The 19,334-nt window shown below is 34.0% G+C and overlaps 2 pseudogenes; both read right to left on the bottom strand.

Moving 5' to 3' along the window:
* Nucleotides 1–3,420: 3,420 nt before the first annotated feature.
* LOC133799961 (probable UDP-N-acetylglucosamine--peptide N-acetylglucosaminyltransferase SEC) lies at nucleotides 3,421–8,255 on the bottom strand (annotated as a pseudogene).
* Nucleotides 8,256–12,945: 4,690 nt separating this feature from the next.
* Nucleotides 12,946–14,348, bottom strand: LOC133800786 (flavonol synthase/flavanone 3-hydroxylase-like; annotated as a pseudogene).
* Nucleotides 14,349–19,334: the final 4,986 nt, after the last annotated feature.

Genomic DNA, 19,334 nt, shown 5'->3' with positions numbered 1-19,334 from the left:
GCATATAAAAATTAAAGTGCTAACAATTATCAGAAGAATATAAAAGATGAAAGATCAAATTTTATTACGGGAAGCAAGAACATCCCAAAAAAATGGGGAACAGAAAGAAAATGAGTAGAAGCAAGTACTACAACAAACTGTATTATCAAAATGAAACAATGATTGAAGGAATAAAAAAAACACTGTTATGTAGTCCTATTCCTCTTGCTCTTGGTAAGAAAGTAATTTCAACATAGAACCAATAGAAAGAGAAGGGGAACTAGTTTATCAGGCTTATCATTTTTTATAAAGTAAACATAAAGATCATACCTTGAATAAGATTGTCTTGCTTTAGGAAAAATCTCCATGAGCCAACTTTGGCCACATGGATTGTATTTGAGATTAAACTTGTCAAAACGATGAAATGTGCTATTGTTTGCGTGAACATCCAAAAGGTCAACATTTAGGTCATACCATGTCCAAGGAGATGGAAAGTTCTAATGTAATACATGAAGGATTTGAAAAAGTTGAGGTTCCTATGAGTACCAATATGATGCATATTCATTAAAAAGAAAAAGATAATATACTAATCTGGCACTTCATTTTTAGACCAAGTTACAAATACCAAATTGCTTCTCATAGATTGACCAACCAACACAAGTGGGTGCTACCCCAACTTATTTTTTTTCATTATACTGAAAAGATGGGAATCAAAAACACTAAAGACCGATTTACTAGAAAAATGATAAAAATAAAAATAAAAACCTTGTTAATTTATATACTTATTTATTTGTATGGAATGTGTATCATTATTTATTGATTATACCAAAAAAAAGAGTGGAGTTACCTCTTAATATTCTAAGCCCGGCTTTATTCTTTGCATCAATATCTCAACGGCTTTGTAGTTTCTTTGAAAGTGTTATGCTTCAAAAACAGGTCAGTAAATGCCACCCTCAAGTTCTTACCCTCTCTATCTAATTCACTTGGTATCCTTTGCCAGCAAGATCCTAGAAAATGGAGTAGGATCCACCAAAAACTGAGATAAGTCTACAGATCAGTGCTCGAAGTATCATACAAAAATAAAACTGTAAAACCCACATTGCTCTTAACATTTTCTGAAAGTTTTTTCAAGACTACAGTATGTATTCCATCTTTTAGATACCACAAATTGTCAACAGTAGCAACTAAATTACTTAAGATGTTCTTAGTCTGTTCAGAGGCTCTCTCTTGATCACCTTCCATCTGTTTAGGAAGGTGACATAAAGATGAACTTTCTGTTGCACCAGTTTCCGTAAGACGACTAAGAAAAGCCTCATGAAAAGTAGATTCAGTTCATCTGAAATACAGTATAAAACTTCCTTATCAACAAACACTTCAAACACTATTTCCCTGATGTCTCTTCCAGTTTGCAGGCATGGGTTATAGAGCCCTTATAGTTGCAAAGCAACACAATGAAAAGCTGTATTGTTATGTTAACCTCTGAAGTGGATGGCCTGAAGTCACACAGTACCGGAAGGCCAGAACCTGATGTTTTCAACAAATGTATGCAAACAGATAAGTTGAGGCTTGTACGCGAAGATCTCAAAAGAATCAGAAAGTAACATGTCCCAAATGAACCAGTAGCAAAATACACCAAAGCCAATAACAAAATACATATTCTATGCCATTGAACCAGTAGAAAAATGCACCAAAGATGTTAAAGAAAAAAATAAAAAACTGTCAAATTGCACCAAATGACAAGGAAATCTCAAAATACGGACACAAAAACTTGTTTAAAACTATTTCTAAATCATGCATACTTATAGTTACTTCACGGATAGTTCAATTATGTTTACACCACGAGTTTCCATTCTTATGGTCTTTAGTAGAAATATCACCCAAAAATGTTTCTTTCAGTAAATTTATCAAAGAGTTTCAACGCAAACGAATGAAACATACCCAAAAACAAAGCAAGTTATAGACAAAATTATGGACTGTCCAATACGCAAAATTAGAACTTATATATATACATGAGACTGAAGGGTATTCGAAAATCATAAAAGATTGTAGCATATTCAACAGTTATAAATAATACCCTTTTATTAACTAGGCTCTTCACCTAATCTTATGCAAGCAAGTTTCACAAGACTAAATCTTGCAGGTTGGTATATGTAGGCAAGACCATCATGGATTTTTTTAAATAACAAATTACAAATTACCACTATATAGTAGGCAAGCCTTTCAATTCTACACCAATCTAGAAGAACAGAATTTTATCAACTATACTATAAATGAGAATTGGTATATGTGTATTAACATTCTGATTCCTTCATATGCACATAAAACTACAAAATAGTGAAAAGTTGCCATGCTCAAAAAATTTTAGTTCTTGCACTCAAATCACACAATCATGCATTATGAAAACTTATATTTGTTGTAGTGTGTCCCATCAGAATCAAATCCCAACAAACAATAAACTATGTTCTCATCATAAAAAAAACAAAATAAAGTATGTCAAACTGATTTTTATATTGTTTTTTCTTTAGTTTTATTATTTACTTTTTCACTAAAATTTCAATTCCAACCTGAAATGATGGACCATTAAAAAAACATAGATTTAATTCACAATCAAAGTGAAATATTAATAATGTTGTGTGTAAAAAGTGATAGTAATATATCAATAATACAAAATTTTCTACAACATTCCTTAATAATCTTAACAAGAACTAACCTTTATTGCACTAACACATAAGACATTGTATTGAAACAAATATACATAGCCATCTTGAATCTATTAGGAAGAAGGAGGAGCATTCTTTAGTCTCAAGTAAACTCAGTGGTTTGAGTTTTTTATTCATCCATAAAAATCATAAAGTTATCCATTCAGGAAAGCATCTTAAGGTGATCCATACGAAATTGAACAATAATGAGCATGAGAACAAGCCAACATGCAAGAACTACAAAGAAAATCACAACTAAAAACCTTTTCAAACTTATGTGAGTCAATAAATTTAACCAACTACACATATTGTGAATCATCTATATCTATTGGCATCATAACACTTTGTAATACTAATTTTTGTCATCTTGTAGTTGTAACCATGTACACCTAATATCAGACCTATCAAGAAAGAAAAAAAAGACCATGGATTCTGAGCAATAATATAATTTATGTACATTAACGAATAAAAAAATTAATAATTGATATGAGAATACCAAAATTAGAAAATAAAACGTAAAAATGGGTTGTTCGAATAAGAGAAAATTTACAACTAAAAATGTATAAAATAACAAAGTTTTATTATTCTATTTCAAAATAAATTGTTTTTTTATAAGATTTACGTGAAGATTATTATCCAAATATTTTCAAATTTATTAGTTATTATTCTTAAGACAAATATGTCTTAAGATCTTTTTTAAAAAAACAACGTAATAATAATTTATTTATTTCGCGAAGTTATTTTATGTGATGAAAATATAAGAAATTTGTATAGGGGTCGGCTGCATGGCAAATATTTCATTTTTTGCCCCCTGCACAACACAGAACATCAATTCTGAAACAAACTAAATTGACGCATCAAGAAAAAAAAGAGCAAATTCATACTAAATCTTAATAATTATGTTTCAAGGTTCTTTGACCCAATGTCACTCACTAGCTAACTGAAGCTATACTATACCTTAGTATAACCATTAAGATTGACAAGGATCTGTATTTTATCCTCGTTAATCATCCTGGCAATCATATCAGATGACATGGATGAGACATCTATAAAATGCTCCACTTCTGATTGGATATGCAGCCAAAGACAGAACCCATTAGATGAGACAAAGGATGGTTACCAAAGTCGCTGCTAACATATCTGAATTCAAAACCAGTAACAGCGAATGAAAACAGGCATAGGCAGTATGTACATACAAAGGAAGAGAGAATATATATCTCAAACTTACCCGACCCTTAGCCTTTTACTGCCACCTTCGCTCTTTATGGGAAAGGCTGCTGGATAATTGAAGGAAGGAAGAGAAAAACGAGATGCAATGACAGAGCAGTGTGCATCGTATTTACGACTACAAGACCAAAAAGACAGTAAATAAAGTGAACAGACTACTACAAGACCAAAAAGATAGTAAATAAAGAGAACAGACTAATGCAATATATAGGCAATAGAATACTTGCCTTATCTCCAGTGCAAGCATTGGATCAATTGGATAGGTTATTGCATGGAAAGGTTGCACACTAGGAATAAGAGACATCTAATAGCAAAGATTGAGTGATTTAGAGTGGAACCTGACTAGTAAAGTGGTAATTAGCATCAAACTAAACAACACTTTACCTTTATCTGTCTTCTCAGAATTCGTTCAACTTCAATAAACTTATTTTCACGATCATCCCAGTCACAAACACACTGGAGAGTAGCACAAATGCAAATATCAGATTAGATAAACCAACAGTGAATAGTTATAAAATCCAGACAAAGTTTCACATAGCAACATAAGAGTACAGCATAGAAACTATAGGCTAAGTCAATAATGTGTAAAAATGTACACCATTGAATTAAAAGTGCCTTTTCCAAACAGCAAAAAGGAATGGCCGTTTCACCACAAATGAGGCCTTTAATTTCGCAAAAAACATAATGATTAGATCATACTCTGCACACTAATACTGTATATGAGGCTAAACTAGAAGACCTAGAAAAACAATAATCTACAAGGCCCCTACCCATGTGCCATATACATATTCTATATGAAACAAAAGATGCAATGAAACTTCAGTTGCATTCCCGACTTTTAGAGCACTAATAACTTATTATGCTAGGTAACATAAAAGACTTATATAACTTATTCATATCATCAATTGATTAACAAACAATCTAGCACAACTAAGATACGAAAGAGAACCAACCAAATTGTTAAATGCCTCCAAGAATCTAGAATCAAATGCAATTGCTCGCTTATAATTGAAAATTGCCATTTCTAGGTTGCCTTGCTCATAATAAGTACTTGCCAAATTGCCTGCAAAAAAAATTGATTTGTATTTATAATCAGACTAAAGTTGAAGGTATCTTACATAGAAGATTGTCATTGTACCATCTGTATGCCACTGAAGAAATTAAGATCCATAGATCAGTCAAGTTGGAAATGAACAGCTAGATATACTAGAGGGATTTTTAATTTTTGTTTTTGCAAGACATACTAGAGTAAATTTCAACAAGCTCTTCAGAAACTAATTGATCCTTTTATGTACATGCAGACTACTTCTCCAACAAGGGAAAAAGAAATCAGCCACAAGTAAAATATATATATGCATCTTTCCCCTAGAACAAATTGGACGCCATACTTGAAAATCTCCACATTTTAAGATCCTTCAGCCACATCAAATGAAAAGGAAAGCCAACACAATTGAAAGGTAGTCACTAAGTGTACTACATACAAATGGATAGTCTCACCATAGGCCATGGAAAAATCTGGTCGCACTTGAAGAGCATGCTGGAAGCATACTATTGCCTCTTGACGCATTTCTAGAGCCTGAAAAAAGCAGAAAGAAGTACTAAATTTCTTCTTCAGATATAATGCCCGGCACTTTTATATACCCCATCTTCACATAATCTACAACAGCTCACCTTGTAAACATTTCCAAGGTTTAGATAGGCATCGAAAAATGTTGGTTTAAGCTTTACAGCTTCCTGAAAAAGGCAGTTAGTCAAAATTAGATTATAGAAAACATCCATTAAAGATTCACAAAATTAGATTTTGTAATCCATCACAAGATACTTAAGAAAATTACAGCATACAAAATTACTTTTACAGAAAACTACAGCATACTTCAGATAAAGTTCTAGGCGGCAACTTGGATCTACAAAGCTAAAGGTTTTGAGTGACTCTCTATTCTAGATTTAAGAGTGGGCCAATTTTTTTTCATAATGTTACTGTTTTCTTTTTATTGTATTAATGTATGTCTTTCGGCTGATTTCAGGTTCATGTTCTCATTTCTATAAGATTAGCATGTTCACTTTACTTTTGTATTCCATTGATTAATACAAAGTTTCATTTCTATTCGAAAATATATATTATATATATTATAAAGGGCTCCACCTTTATAACTTAGTCATGCAAGTCAATGCAATTTTGTAACAAGAATATTCAACTGTAAACACCTACACCCCTTCGCTCATTAAGACATGTACAAGCAAAGTATCCAGGTAAAGACCTTGTAATATTGAAGAGCTCTGTTAAGATCACTAGCCTCCATAAAAAGGCCAGCAAGATTGGACCATGCAATTGCAAAATTTGGCTGTATATGAAGAGCCTCAACATAGCAACTGTAAGCCTACAAAAAAAAAACATTAGAGAAGTGAAAGACCTGAAAACATACATTACAACCTTGACCATTCAGGAAAGCATCTTAAGATGTTCCATACAAAATTGAACAATAATGAGCGTGAGAACAAACCAACATGCAAGAACTACAAAGAAAATCATAACTCAAAGTCTTTTCAAACTTATGTGAGTCAATAAATTTAACCAACTACACATATTGTGAATTATCTATCTCTATTGGCATCAGAACACTTTGTAATACTAATTTTGGCATCTTGTAGATTTAACCATGTACACCTAATATCAGGTATATTAAGAAAGAAAAAAAGGACCATAGATTCCTCACCTCTTGAACTAATCCTTGAGCTTTCATCAAATTCCCAAGATTACTGTGTGCATCAACCTGTAACATTAAGAAGAAATATTACATTCTATTCAAATATTTTGTTAAATCATTGAATATACAAGTGTCAAGAGTCAGAAAAAAATTCTACCAAACGTGGATTCAGTGCAAGAGCCTGGCGACAACATTGAGCTGCCTCGTTAAACTGCCCTTTACGCATATATACACTTGCTAAATTTGACCATGCATCAGCAAAATTTGGTCGGAGCTGCAAAATAAAATAATCAGTATAATATGGAAAAAATAATTCAAAGAAAGAATATATATTTTTTCTCTTGATGATCATTCCCCCGCGAAAAAACAAATTTGGCTCCGCAACTGGGTGTAATATTCCTAGTACTAGGTCTAGGAGTGATATTAGCTGATATAACAACCAAAACCTTCCCATCAAATTGGGCAAAATTTATGGATATTGTACAAACTAATGCAATATACAGATATTCCCCAACAAAATTACGGATAAATTGGTCGTTGCTGAACCGGACAAAGCTAGCTGGTCTCATGCAGGGAAGAAGAAGGCTTGGCCGCACACAGGGAAGAGGAGAAGAAGAGCTGGCCTCCGGTGTCGTCGTTCGCCTCTGGTGTCGTGTGAGGGCTTGGGCCCGCGTGGTCGAAGCTTCGACGGCCTCTGAAGATCCCTAGCCGGCGCATGTAGGGGAAGGTAGCAGTCGGTCTCCACAAAGACAAAGGTGAGAGAGAAAGAGTGAAGGAGAGAGGTATGGTGGGAGAAAGAGATCCGAGAGAGAGGATAGAGAATGATGAGGAAAAAGGAGAAGGAATTGAAGGAAAGGAATTGGGTCTCATGGGTCTCACAAATTTTCAGGTCTCACAAATGAAAGAAAATGCTAAGTGGCGAGATGGTGTAATTATTACCGCCCTTTTTTCATAAAGTGGCCCCAACATAGTACTCTAGCATAATACTTTTTTATTAGTATTATATTCATGTGTTATGGAAAGGGGTATTTGGTGTAGTGTATAATGACTCCCCAGTCTGTTGGCGAATGCCACAGATTTCCTTCCTTATACTACCAACCTTAGATGATGGGAAGTAACGCTCCAAGAACAATGTCTTCATTTCATTCCAGGTATTAACAGTTCCAGGAGGAAGGTAATAGAGCCATTCCTTTGCACCATCCTTCAAAGAAAATGGAAATGCTCTTAATTTAATCTGCTATTCCGTTACTAAAGCTGGTTTCGTACTAGAGCAGACTATGTCAAATTCAGTCAGATGCTTATTTGGGTCCTCTCCTGGTAGCCCATGGAAAGATGGTAATAAATGTATGAGGCCCGATTTGAGTTCAAAGTTAACATCCAACGCCGGATATTGAATACACAGAGGTTGATGGTCTAGATTCAGCGCTGCCAACTCTTTCAACGTCCTTTCTTGTGCCATCTGAGACTTAACTGATGTTTCAGAGTCAGAATCGTCGTCAGATGGTAATGGTATTTGTACTGGATTGACTCTCTTTGAAGGTTGAAAGAGTGGATTGTCAGTGATAGTCCTTGAAGAGCGGGACGACGATGGTTCAACATATTGCTTTATGGCTTGTAGTCTTTCTTGAGTATCGTCATCAGACATATACACCTACAATCAATAAATTTAAACTAGTGAGTATGTAGTTAATTAAACTGAATAATAAAAATGACTTACAATAGTCCCTGGAAACGGCGCCAAAAATTTGATGCGTGTCGTATGCGTAACAAATTTAAATATATTTTTTGTATTCACTTACACCAACTACTTCAGTATAGCGGTATATAAGGGTCGAACCCACGAGGACTATGATCAAATTATTATTCAAAATACTAACTAAACTAAAATTAGAAAGGGGTTTTAGTGTTAATATCTAAAAACATAAAATGAAATAAATTTCAACTATTGAATAACTAAGGATATAACAATATTAAAGAAATAGTCAAGAATTACTCTCCACCTTCAACAATCAATCTATTAACAATGATGAATAATATTCCCTATTCCCAATTAAACTATTAACCCCGCAGATAACACTTAAGCAGTCAATTATCCCAATTTTCCTAATATAATTAATTAAAGTTAAGCGCTCTTAATTAACCATTTTTACCCAGCAATAAATCCATTGAGCATGCAATATATTTAACCTAGTAAAAGCATTACACTTTGTGGAAACAGGTTAATCTAGGCAACAAATTCATTAAGCATGCAATTCATTTAACCTAGGTTCTATTTCTCATCACAATTAAAATACCCGTCACAATACCTTAATTGCAATTTATCACTTTACTTAGAATCCTAAGCTATTAGGTGAAGAGAAATCCTAAGATGATAGTATAACAATGCAAAACCTTAATTAGTGGCTATCTAAACAAGATTTTACAAGATCCATGACATTCAAATAGAAAAATAGAAGCAATTTAATATAAGGGAATAAAATGAATAAAATTCATCAATGCATTCAAGATCTCATGTCTAGGGTTTTGAAATAACCCTTAACTATAAAGAAAACTACTCCATAATCATATTCATATTCATAAACATAAATATTCAATGAAAATAAAAGAGTTTAGAGAAGAAAGAAAAACTAGATTGAAGAATATAGATGATGATGTTTTTTCCTCCTCCTCTGCTGCTCTAGCCTCTAAAAATCGCAATCCCAAAGTTATAATAAAAGTTAACCCTAATCCTTTTTATAGCCCATGAAAAATTACATTTAAAATTTGAATTTTAAGGAAAGTTTTGTTGCACGGTCGCGACCAGTGATTTTTGGTGGCCGCGGCCTCTAGAAAAACATATTTTTCAAAAAATTGGGCTCTGGCCGCAGCCTGGGACATTGCTGGCCGCGGCCACTATGTTCTGTCCCCTAGGCCGCGGCCTGGAATAAGGCTGGCCGCAGCCATAGCAAGTTTTCCCGTTTTTTTGGTTTTCTTCTACTAAAGTGACCGAAAGTGTTTTAAGCATAACTTCCTCGATATAACTCAGAATTGGACGATTCGAAAAGATATAGAAAGCTAAGAAAACGATCTAAAACTTGTATTTATAGGTATATTTCCAAAAGAGTATTGGAAAATTATCAAAATCAAGTGTGAAGTTTCAAACTTGTAATTTCGAGCTTAACCATTGCTTGTAAAACATCTCAAATTCATTCACTTTCACCCAAATGTTTTGAAAATCCTAAAAACACAAAATAAACTAATTAAACATATATAAATAAATAATCAAGTGCATAATAATAGAAGAATAATGAATTAAAAATAGACAAATTCGGTATTTATCAGAGTCATCGTAGGTTCCTATGATGACTCCCAGGGGGAGACGTTGAATGTCTACAAAGTCTCCCCATGGGAGTCATCGTAGGGCCACTTAAGATGGCTCCTTCAACAATGTCCCTCATAGAGGGAGACATTAAATGTCTACAATGTCTCCCCCATATAGCCATTAAATGCATATTTTGTTGTAGTGATTTTTGTAGAAGATGAAGAGATAGAAGGGGGAGGAAGATGATGTACGTATTTTTGTAAATATTTTTAGGAGAAATATATTTTAAATTTTTTAGCCTAATGAGGTGGATTGTGTAAATTTTTTAAAAATTATATAAAAATAGATTATTTCGATAAAAATATAAAATAATTTAAAATTTGTAACATGAAAGAATTATTTAAACTTAGTTTAATTAAAATTATATTTTCATGTTAAAACTTTTAAATTATTTTTATTTTTAAAATAGCTTTTAAATAATTTTTCAATATTAGAATTACTTGTTCTTTGTTTTTATTAATTAATTAAAATTAAGACAAAATTGGCGTAAATCAAAAAACTAATTAGTGATTTAAGTGTAACATGTCAGATTACTTACTGATTTTTACTGCCAAAAAATTTTTTTAGTGACTTAAGTGGAACCTCTTAGACTACTTATATTGATTTTTGCCGCAAAAAAAAAAAAAACTACTTAGTGACTTAAGTGCATCATTTTAGACTATTTACTGATTTTTCACTGCTGCAAAAAAGAAGTGAGCCCTCTATTTGAGAGCCTTAAAAGAATGTTTTTAGGGCTCACATTGTGAGTCTTGTTAAAGTTTTATTTTTAATTATTTTTTAAAAAATTAATTGGTAGCCAAAGCTCCCGTCGAAGCTTCGACGATGACGGTGGCGCCACCACCCCACAATGGTGGTTCGGTCCAATCATTTAGTGGGTTTTGAAGCCCAAAGCACAAGGAATGCAGTGGTGATGGTTATTTGACTCAGGGTGGCTTGAGGTTGTTGAAAAATGCCCAAAAAGTTTTGGAAACTCACATAGTCGCCGAACTTTGGAAGCTCCGTCGAGAGGTATAGGGGCGCGTCCAGATAGAGGCTCACGAGGCTGAGGGTTTCGGGGGGCGAGGAAGGCTCGTGTAGGCGGGGGGTGGCCGGAGAGCCCCCGTTCGTGGCTGGCAGCAAGTTGAGAGAGAGAGAAATTGGGGAAGAGAGAGGGAATCCAAGGAAGAGAGAGAGAGAGAGAGAGAGAGAGAGATGGCCTGAGTGTTTCTTTTTCTTTTCTAATTTAAAAAGTTCAGGAGCTATTTTCAGAGCTTGTATTTAGTTGAGTACCCTAAAAAAGTATCCTAATAAAAGCATGTTTTTATAGTAGTGTTTGCCACATATTTCCCAATATTATATAAATTATTCTAGAAGAATCTTGCTGTAATTATGATTATAGATTTTAATTAATTTATTGATTATTATTATAGATATTGTAAATTGATATTGTAAAATCATTTATTGGCATATTTGACAATATTGACAAAATTAATTAAATGAGTATTTTCGAAATGGGTAGTTTCCTGTTTTGTAATATTGAGTGGTAAATTTCGAAAATGGGTAGTTTCCTGTTTTGTTGAAATGCGTCTTTCTATAATCAGATTATTCTTTATATGTTAATAAAATAAATATATAATTTCCTATAAAAGAATATCTTTTCTTGAAATGGAAATTTTTGGTATTTATTTTATTTTTTGATCTGATTTATTTGTCCATAAATCGTGTACAGCTTGCAGAGATAAATAAAATATTGTTTCCTTATTTATTTAGGGAAACTGGGTTTAAAATCTGTCCAGGTTCAATGAATCTGTTTGAACGGATTGCCAGTCTGTTTGAACAGATTCTGACTTTCCTGTTTTTGATGATTTTTCATTTATTGGCTGATTGGTTTCTCATTTGTTTTCCACGACCTAAAGGGATTCTAAAAAGTATATAATCATCCTTAGGTCGCTGGTTTTTGATCATCTCTCTTGGTGTATTATTTTCCAAATATTTTTCAAGTTTTAGAGAGACTTTTTATTATGTGAAGAACTTGAGTCCAACAAGTTCTTAGTGGTTTATTACAGTGTACTTCTATATTGTTTTCTTTGTGTTAATTGTGCAGGTTGAACACACTTGGACATTGGTCATCAAGCTTCGGGAGAAGTCTTGTTCGTGAGTCACTTTTCGGGAGGAAAAGTGCAAGTGTTATGATTTGAAGGGAGTTCAAGATCTTAGCACTTCAGAAATTTGATTAGGAGTTTAGATTACAACAGTTGCGACAAATTCAAGAGGGAGTCTTTATTTGTATAAGTCAATTTGGTTTTGTAATCGTTTAGATATTCTTCTAATAAATTTCATTCTCTGGGCGTGGCCTCGTGGACTAGTAGCAATCTGCAAAGATTGTTGATACCACGTAAAAATTCGTGTGTTCTTTACTTTATATTCGTTTTTTATCTTCTGGTCACAAACTGTTTAAACATATCTAGTTTCTGTTCAAACAGTCTTTGTGTCTGTTTAAACATTTCTGTAACAGTTCAACAATTAATTATTTAATTTGAATAATGAAGTGGTAATCATAAAAAACGAAATTTCAGATATCAATTATAATTATTATTATTTATTAATTACCATATATTAGAAAATGTAGAATAAAAAAACTAAAAAAATGAGAAAGTTAATAAAATAGTTTGGAAAACATTTAAGAATGTGACATTAACTCCGATATTTAGATTTGTACTATTAATACAATTGTTTAATTTTTCTCCTTACTGAAACAAAATCTTGGGTCCACCGTTGTGCCCATATATAAATATATATAGAGACAAGGATATATTGTTAGTATTAAACTAATAATAAATTATGCTAATGAAGAAGAAATGATATGCAAGTATGTAAGTACCTTAATTTGATCACCAACATGAAGAGTGCAACTGAATACATTTTAATTCAAAATGGGAAGATTATATAAATTTAAATAGAATATCATCTAGAGCTAAAGCTAGAGATGATTAAGTGTCTTACACATGAGATTTAATTATTTATTTTACAAAGTAAATAAAGCTATTTTAATTTATTCTGAAACTTGAAAGGCAGGACCAACATGCCATGATATGTGTGCCTTTAACATTCATTCTTATTTTTTTTACTGTGGAAGCTTGTTGAACTTGCGATGGCGATACTCTGCATATGTTTTGGTGGAAAACTTGGGCAAGTTGTGGTCGCCAACCAGCTTTGGAATAGGTCCGATCATTGTTTCATGGAGAGGCACGCAAAACACCGCCCATGACATTCGAGTCTTTTCCTTGTTCACCAAGCTCCTATGAAGAACACTCTTGTACTTCCCATTACTTAGTACCTTTATACAAGTTCCACAAATAGAAAAATTAATATAATAATGTTAATGAAGAAGAAAATGTGATATAAGTAATTAAGTACGTATATGTACCTCAATTTGATCACCAATGTGAATGAAGAGTGCATTTGGCAAGTAATCAACGGCGACCCATTGGTTGTCTTTCCAGACTTGAAGACCAGCAACTTCATTGGGCACAAGTATGGTGATGGCAGACATGTCTGTGTGAGCTTCAACTCCAAGGGCCAGCTCTGGTTGTGGGCATGGTGGATACATGTTTATCTTCATTTCTAACTCTATTTCCTCTTCTCCCAAACTGCTCTTTAAACCCTTTCCTTCTTCTAATCCAAGACCTTCTGACAGTAGTTGAAGAACCACATCTGTTATCCTCAACATTTCTTTGTTGTATTCTTCAGTCACTTCCCTATATATTCACGATTAAGGCATGAGAGAAATACCATATTTAAAAAAAAAATTAAATAAATGAATATTTACCTATAAGAAGGTGGGTTTTATGGCCAAAACTCATGATGAACTTTAGACAAAGGAGCCATGACATGAAAAACGTATTCAATCCACTCTAACTTTTCTTCATTGTTCTTAGTCATCTTAGTTCCATAACCTTCAAACTTCCCAACCGTTGGATCATTAGCGTAGGACTCCTTCTCCTCCTGAGGCAGCATGAAAAACATCTCACCAACCTCTTTCAGCCGTTGGATCAACGCCGCCAGTATCCCATGATCGGTGATCAGAAAGAAGCCCCACTCAGCAGCAGCTACGGCAACCTCCTTAACGACCACCTCATGCGGCTGAGAGAGAGACACAACGGGCACTGTCACACCCTCCACCGCCTTGCTACTCTCCGGCCGTTCGTTCACCGGCCGAATGAACTTCTCCGGTAGCTCCATTAGCCCAAAGGATGATAAAGCTTGGACTCTCTCTACCTCCATTATTCTGGTCTCTTATTAATTTTTCTGTATTAAAGAAAAAACAAAGTGATCAACAAGAATTTTTGTCCCTATAATGAAACTATCAAAGTGATCATATATATATATATATATATTCATTTATATAAAGTTGATTCAATAATCTAAGTTATAAATGCACCTCATGACAACTTTGATATATATATTAATGGCTTCGATCAATATATATTAAATAAATAAATAAAGTGTTTAAACTAATTGGTGGGACGTGGGACATGAAGAGGATTCAGGAGATTTTTTTTTTGATATTATGGACTTGGATGATGTCCCGCCCAGTATACGAGGCGGAACAAGTATCGCAGATAAATCGTAAGCCATTTATTGTGACCGTTTATATTAAATTAAAGGTTGTGCGGCCATGATTCTTTTTTCAGCATTGTGAATTGTGTAACTACATGAGTCTTTACTTTTTAGTGATGCATGCAGGCTGCTCGTAAGTGTATATGATGATAAAAAATGGATAGGAAACTTCAAAAACCGGTTATATTTATTAAAAAAACAAAAATTTAGAAAATAGAACATTTTTAAAGAGAGAACACGTGTTATACAATATACTCCTAATCTTTCATTATCTAAAGCACTTTATTTATTTTTTTCTTTAATCTAATTTTTTTTATTCATTTTATGAATTATAATAATATAGTAGTTTAAAATAAATGTAAGTAATTACATATTTTTTAAATTACAATAAGATATTTAAAAAAACTAAAATTGCTTCAAAGCACTTTATCTATTTTCTCCTTTAATCTAATTTTTCATTCATTTTATGGATTATAATAATATAGTAATTTAAAAAAAATATAAGTAGTTACATGTTTTTTAAATTTTAATAAAATATTATTATTTACTCTATCTATTTTATACGTTTAAAAAACTAAAATTACTCCAAAGCACTTTATTTATTTTCACATTTAATCTAATTTTTTTTATTCATTTTATAGATTATAATAATGTAGTAATTTAAAAAAATATACCATACACGTAAGGAAAAATATGTAGTTACATGTTTTTTAAATTTAAATAAGATATTTACAAGATATTATTATTTACTCTATCTATTTTACACGTTAAAAAAATATAGTAATAATAAAAAATAAAAAAATAAACTTAACTACTAACTACACCTATATATAAATTAAGACATTCAAAAAATATATAGTATAAATTAATGTAGTAATGACTTTTACGAAAATGTTGTTTTATTTTAAATATATGTGTTTTAAAAATGTAGTTTAAAAATAACATTTATCTATAGATAAATAAACGTAAAGAGCTATTAATTAATAATTAAATATCTAACTTTTTAAAAAATTAGAAAACAAAAAGGTAAAAAAAAAATTCAATTCCAAACCAAAATATCTTAGCAATTAAAAATATCAATATATCTACACATTAATATATGTACACAAAATATTTATTTGATTAAAAAATTATTTAAAGAACTATTAAATCATAAAAAATTTAAAATTCTAAACCAAAATATCTTAACAATTAAAAATATCAATATCTATACACATAATATTAATTTGATTAAGAATTTATTTGGCATCAGAACTTGGCTCTCAATTACTCAAGTGAGTAATAATCAATAATTCAAGTTTCAAGGTATTCAATCTGTAACGATCCAAATTGCTAATATGGCTTAGTGCCTTGATTAGCATGCAAGATGGAATAATTGGATATATGTATGTTTAGTTGGTTAAATGCGTGACTATGTGGCATGCATAGTTAATATGATTATATGAATATATTATATGCATGCTTATGAGTGTTAAATATGCATGTGCGCCCTTTACTGTTCATAAGGGCATATATATAATTTTGGCCCATTAAGGGCATAAATGTGGTTACATGTGATAAATGGTTGGGACCAAATTATTATGTGGATATATTCGCAGTATATGGCTCGAGACGGTCCTGGCGAGCAGATTAGCGAAATAGTCATAGCGGGGTTTAAATACCCGACTCGGGGGAAGATTGGGGGTATTTTGGGAATTTAGATAATATTTTGTGGTTTATTGGGTAACAAATAAATATTTGGCAATTTGTAGGACGTGACGAGGTTAATCGGTAAATGGTAGAAACACTTGAGGAACTACTAGGAACCAGGAGAAAATGATCATTTTACCCTTAGAACCCTTTGAGGGCTAAATAAGCTTAAACGGAAAAATGATCATTTGTTGGGTTAGGATATACACAGAAGGATCTTGGGAGTGTAATAGAAAACACTAGAAATCCCTCAATCTTTAAAAAAAAAAAAAAATCTTTCTTCACTCTAGAACTAAGGGGAAATCATAGAATTTTCAAGGAGAAACTCAAGGGAGCAAGCTAGGAATCTAGGGGATCAAGCTGGGATCATCCAAAGCCCTTGCTGAGGAATTAGGCTGCAATCTGAGGTAAGAAGTTAAGTTAGTTTCTCTAAAACTCTATTGAAACCATGTTAAAGGTTTGAGTTTGCATGAGTCTTAGTTTGTTAGCTGGTTTTGGTTTTGCATGAGTCTTAGTTTGTTAGATGTTTTTGGTTGAATTTGAGTATTTAATAAGAGTAAAAATTTATTATGAGCTATATATAATGTTTAGACCAAAAGGATGGGTATTCTAGGCTTAAATCCAGGTTTGGCTGTTGGTTTAGGGTGTGAATTTGAGGTTAGGCTTGTGAAGAAACACTGAGAAATGGTGGTTTTTCTGGGTTTAGGGGCTCGGGTCGTGGCCATGTTTTTCAGGCATCGCGCCCCGCGTGAGTTTTGGAGGCTGGGAGCCTCTGTTCGCCTGGCGAGCTGCGACTCGGAGGAGTGCAAGTAGCAGCCTGTGCCCTCTATCAGGGAGGATTGAGCCTCTGTCCAAAGGGCGAGTCGCGACCTCAAGGGAAAGTCACGGCCATAAATGGGGAATTATGGGAAAATAAGGTTTAAGGCTCAAGGAGGCTCGGGAATTCAATCCTAGGCGCTCGGGATGAATTCTACTACCCGGTTAAGTAGAATTCGAGCTCCCGAAGACTAATATTTGTTCCCTAAGTATTTATTTGGATTATAAATTGATGGTTACCCATTGACACTATGACTAGGGTTATCGCCAAGGCTCAAAACTGAGGACCGTGCTTGGGACAGTTTTATATTCTTCGCTCGGGATTCGAGGTAAGAAAAGTGCACCCTTATGGTTGTGAATGGGGCTGAGGTTCCCAATAACTAAATACGTGTACTATGTGATTGTACGATTGTTATGATATATGAGAATGAACAGCCGAAGGGTGCCGGGGCTGATGATATGCATACTAAACGCAGCTCGGCCAAAGCGAGCCGGGGTCAGTAGATAAACAGAGGGCTCGGTCTAAGCGTACCAACCCTAAAAATTTGTGTAACTGGCTAGAATATGAACTTGAGATTATATGTTTACCATTGGTTAGTTTGATGCTTGTATTATGTTATTTAATTGAACTGATTGAGTTAAGATTGATTGAGTAGGTTTGTTGCTATATGTGCTTGTTATTTATGGTTTTCTTGCTGGGCCATGGCTCATGGGTGCTACGTGGTGCAGGTAAAGGCAAAAGGAAGATGGACCAACCATGAGTTGGAGAGATTTGGGGGCGAAGTGTACATAGTCAGCTGCTCGTCCGCCACGGTCGAGGGAAAGTACAAGGACAGAGCCCTAAAGCTTGTATTTTCCAATTAAAGTGGTTTTTCATTGTTTAAACTTTCGAGGGTTGTAAATTATCTCTTATACCCTATTTGGGGGGGGGGGGGGGGGGATCCCATGTACCAAACATCGAGTTTAATGAAAATTAACCGTTTATGGTAAAAAAAAACATTTAACTCTAACCTGATAGGTTACTTTAGGAACACATTATTGTCCAAACGACTTGATCAGCAAGTCTTACACTATTTTAAAATACACAGTGTAATGGTCTTGGTTATCCAGGGCGTTACAACTTGGTATCAGAGCGGTCTAGGTTTAAGGGTTCCTAAAGACTAGCTGGGCATGTACAGTTGCCGCTAAAGACAAGCTCGACTCAGGGTTTGGTTACTGTATATATGTGATTATATGCTTCAATGTCTAAATGAAATGTAAATGTTTAATTTGTATAATTAATAGGGAGCATGAGATACTGATAGAGCCTAGCCCTTGACTTCTGTGTGATTATAATGAGGCATGCTTATTAGCATTGCTACTGCATGTGAATGAATGTTTAAATGCTTGCTTGCATCTTGATTGCATGTTGTTGGTAGAGTTTCAATGATGAACTACGGAAAGACTGTTAACCTGTCATCATTGTCTGACTCCCGAGTCGTTGATTGCAGATAAACTTGGATAGCTATGCATGCAAGGCGATCAATACGATTAGTCCACATAGGGGTCGAGGCTAGATAATGAACAGGGACAAAACCCTCTGCCAGTCCCTAAGAACTGGCAGTAGATACTTGCTGATATGCAAGCTCGATTACAGAGTCAAGAAGAGCAGATCCGTCTCTTAAGACAACAGGCTCCGTCAGGGAGTGCTGCACCTATTGTGCCACCTATTGTGACACCAGTTGTACAGTCACCTGAGGTTGGGAACAGGTGGGAGCCACTTTATCAGCGATTCAGGAGACAGCATCCTCGAATCTTTGAGGGAGGACTAGATCCACTTAAGGCTAAATAGTGGACGAGTATGATCACCTCCATCCTAGACTTTATGAGGGTGGGAGATAATGACATGGTGGCCTGTGCCACCTATATGCTTAGAGAGGATGCCCGTATTTGGTGGGAGGTGGCATCACATACTCGAGATATTTCCACTTTGAGTTGGGATGGGTTCAGAGATTTGTTTAACCAGAAGTATTACAACATTGCCATCAGGGTAGCGAAGGTGAACGAATTCACAAGGCTGGTACAGGGCAGCATGACAGTTACAGAGTATGCCCTGAAGTTCAATAGGTTGGTGAAGTTTGTATCAGACTTAGTGCCTACAGATGCGACCAGGCAGAACAGGTTCGTTCGAGGGCTTAATGCTATGATAGCCCGGGATGGGCAGAAAACTTATGCCGAGGCTGTTGAGAATGCTCTTAGCGCTGAAGAGGCAGAGAATAA

The sequence above is a fragment of the Humulus lupulus genome, chromosome 9 (genome assembly GCF_963169125.1).
Source record: "Humulus lupulus chromosome 9, drHumLupu1.1, whole genome shotgun sequence".
Taxonomy (NCBI): domain Eukaryota; kingdom Viridiplantae; phylum Streptophyta; class Magnoliopsida; order Rosales; family Cannabaceae; genus Humulus; species Humulus lupulus.
This window is presented reverse-complemented; position numbering and strand designations above follow the sequence as displayed.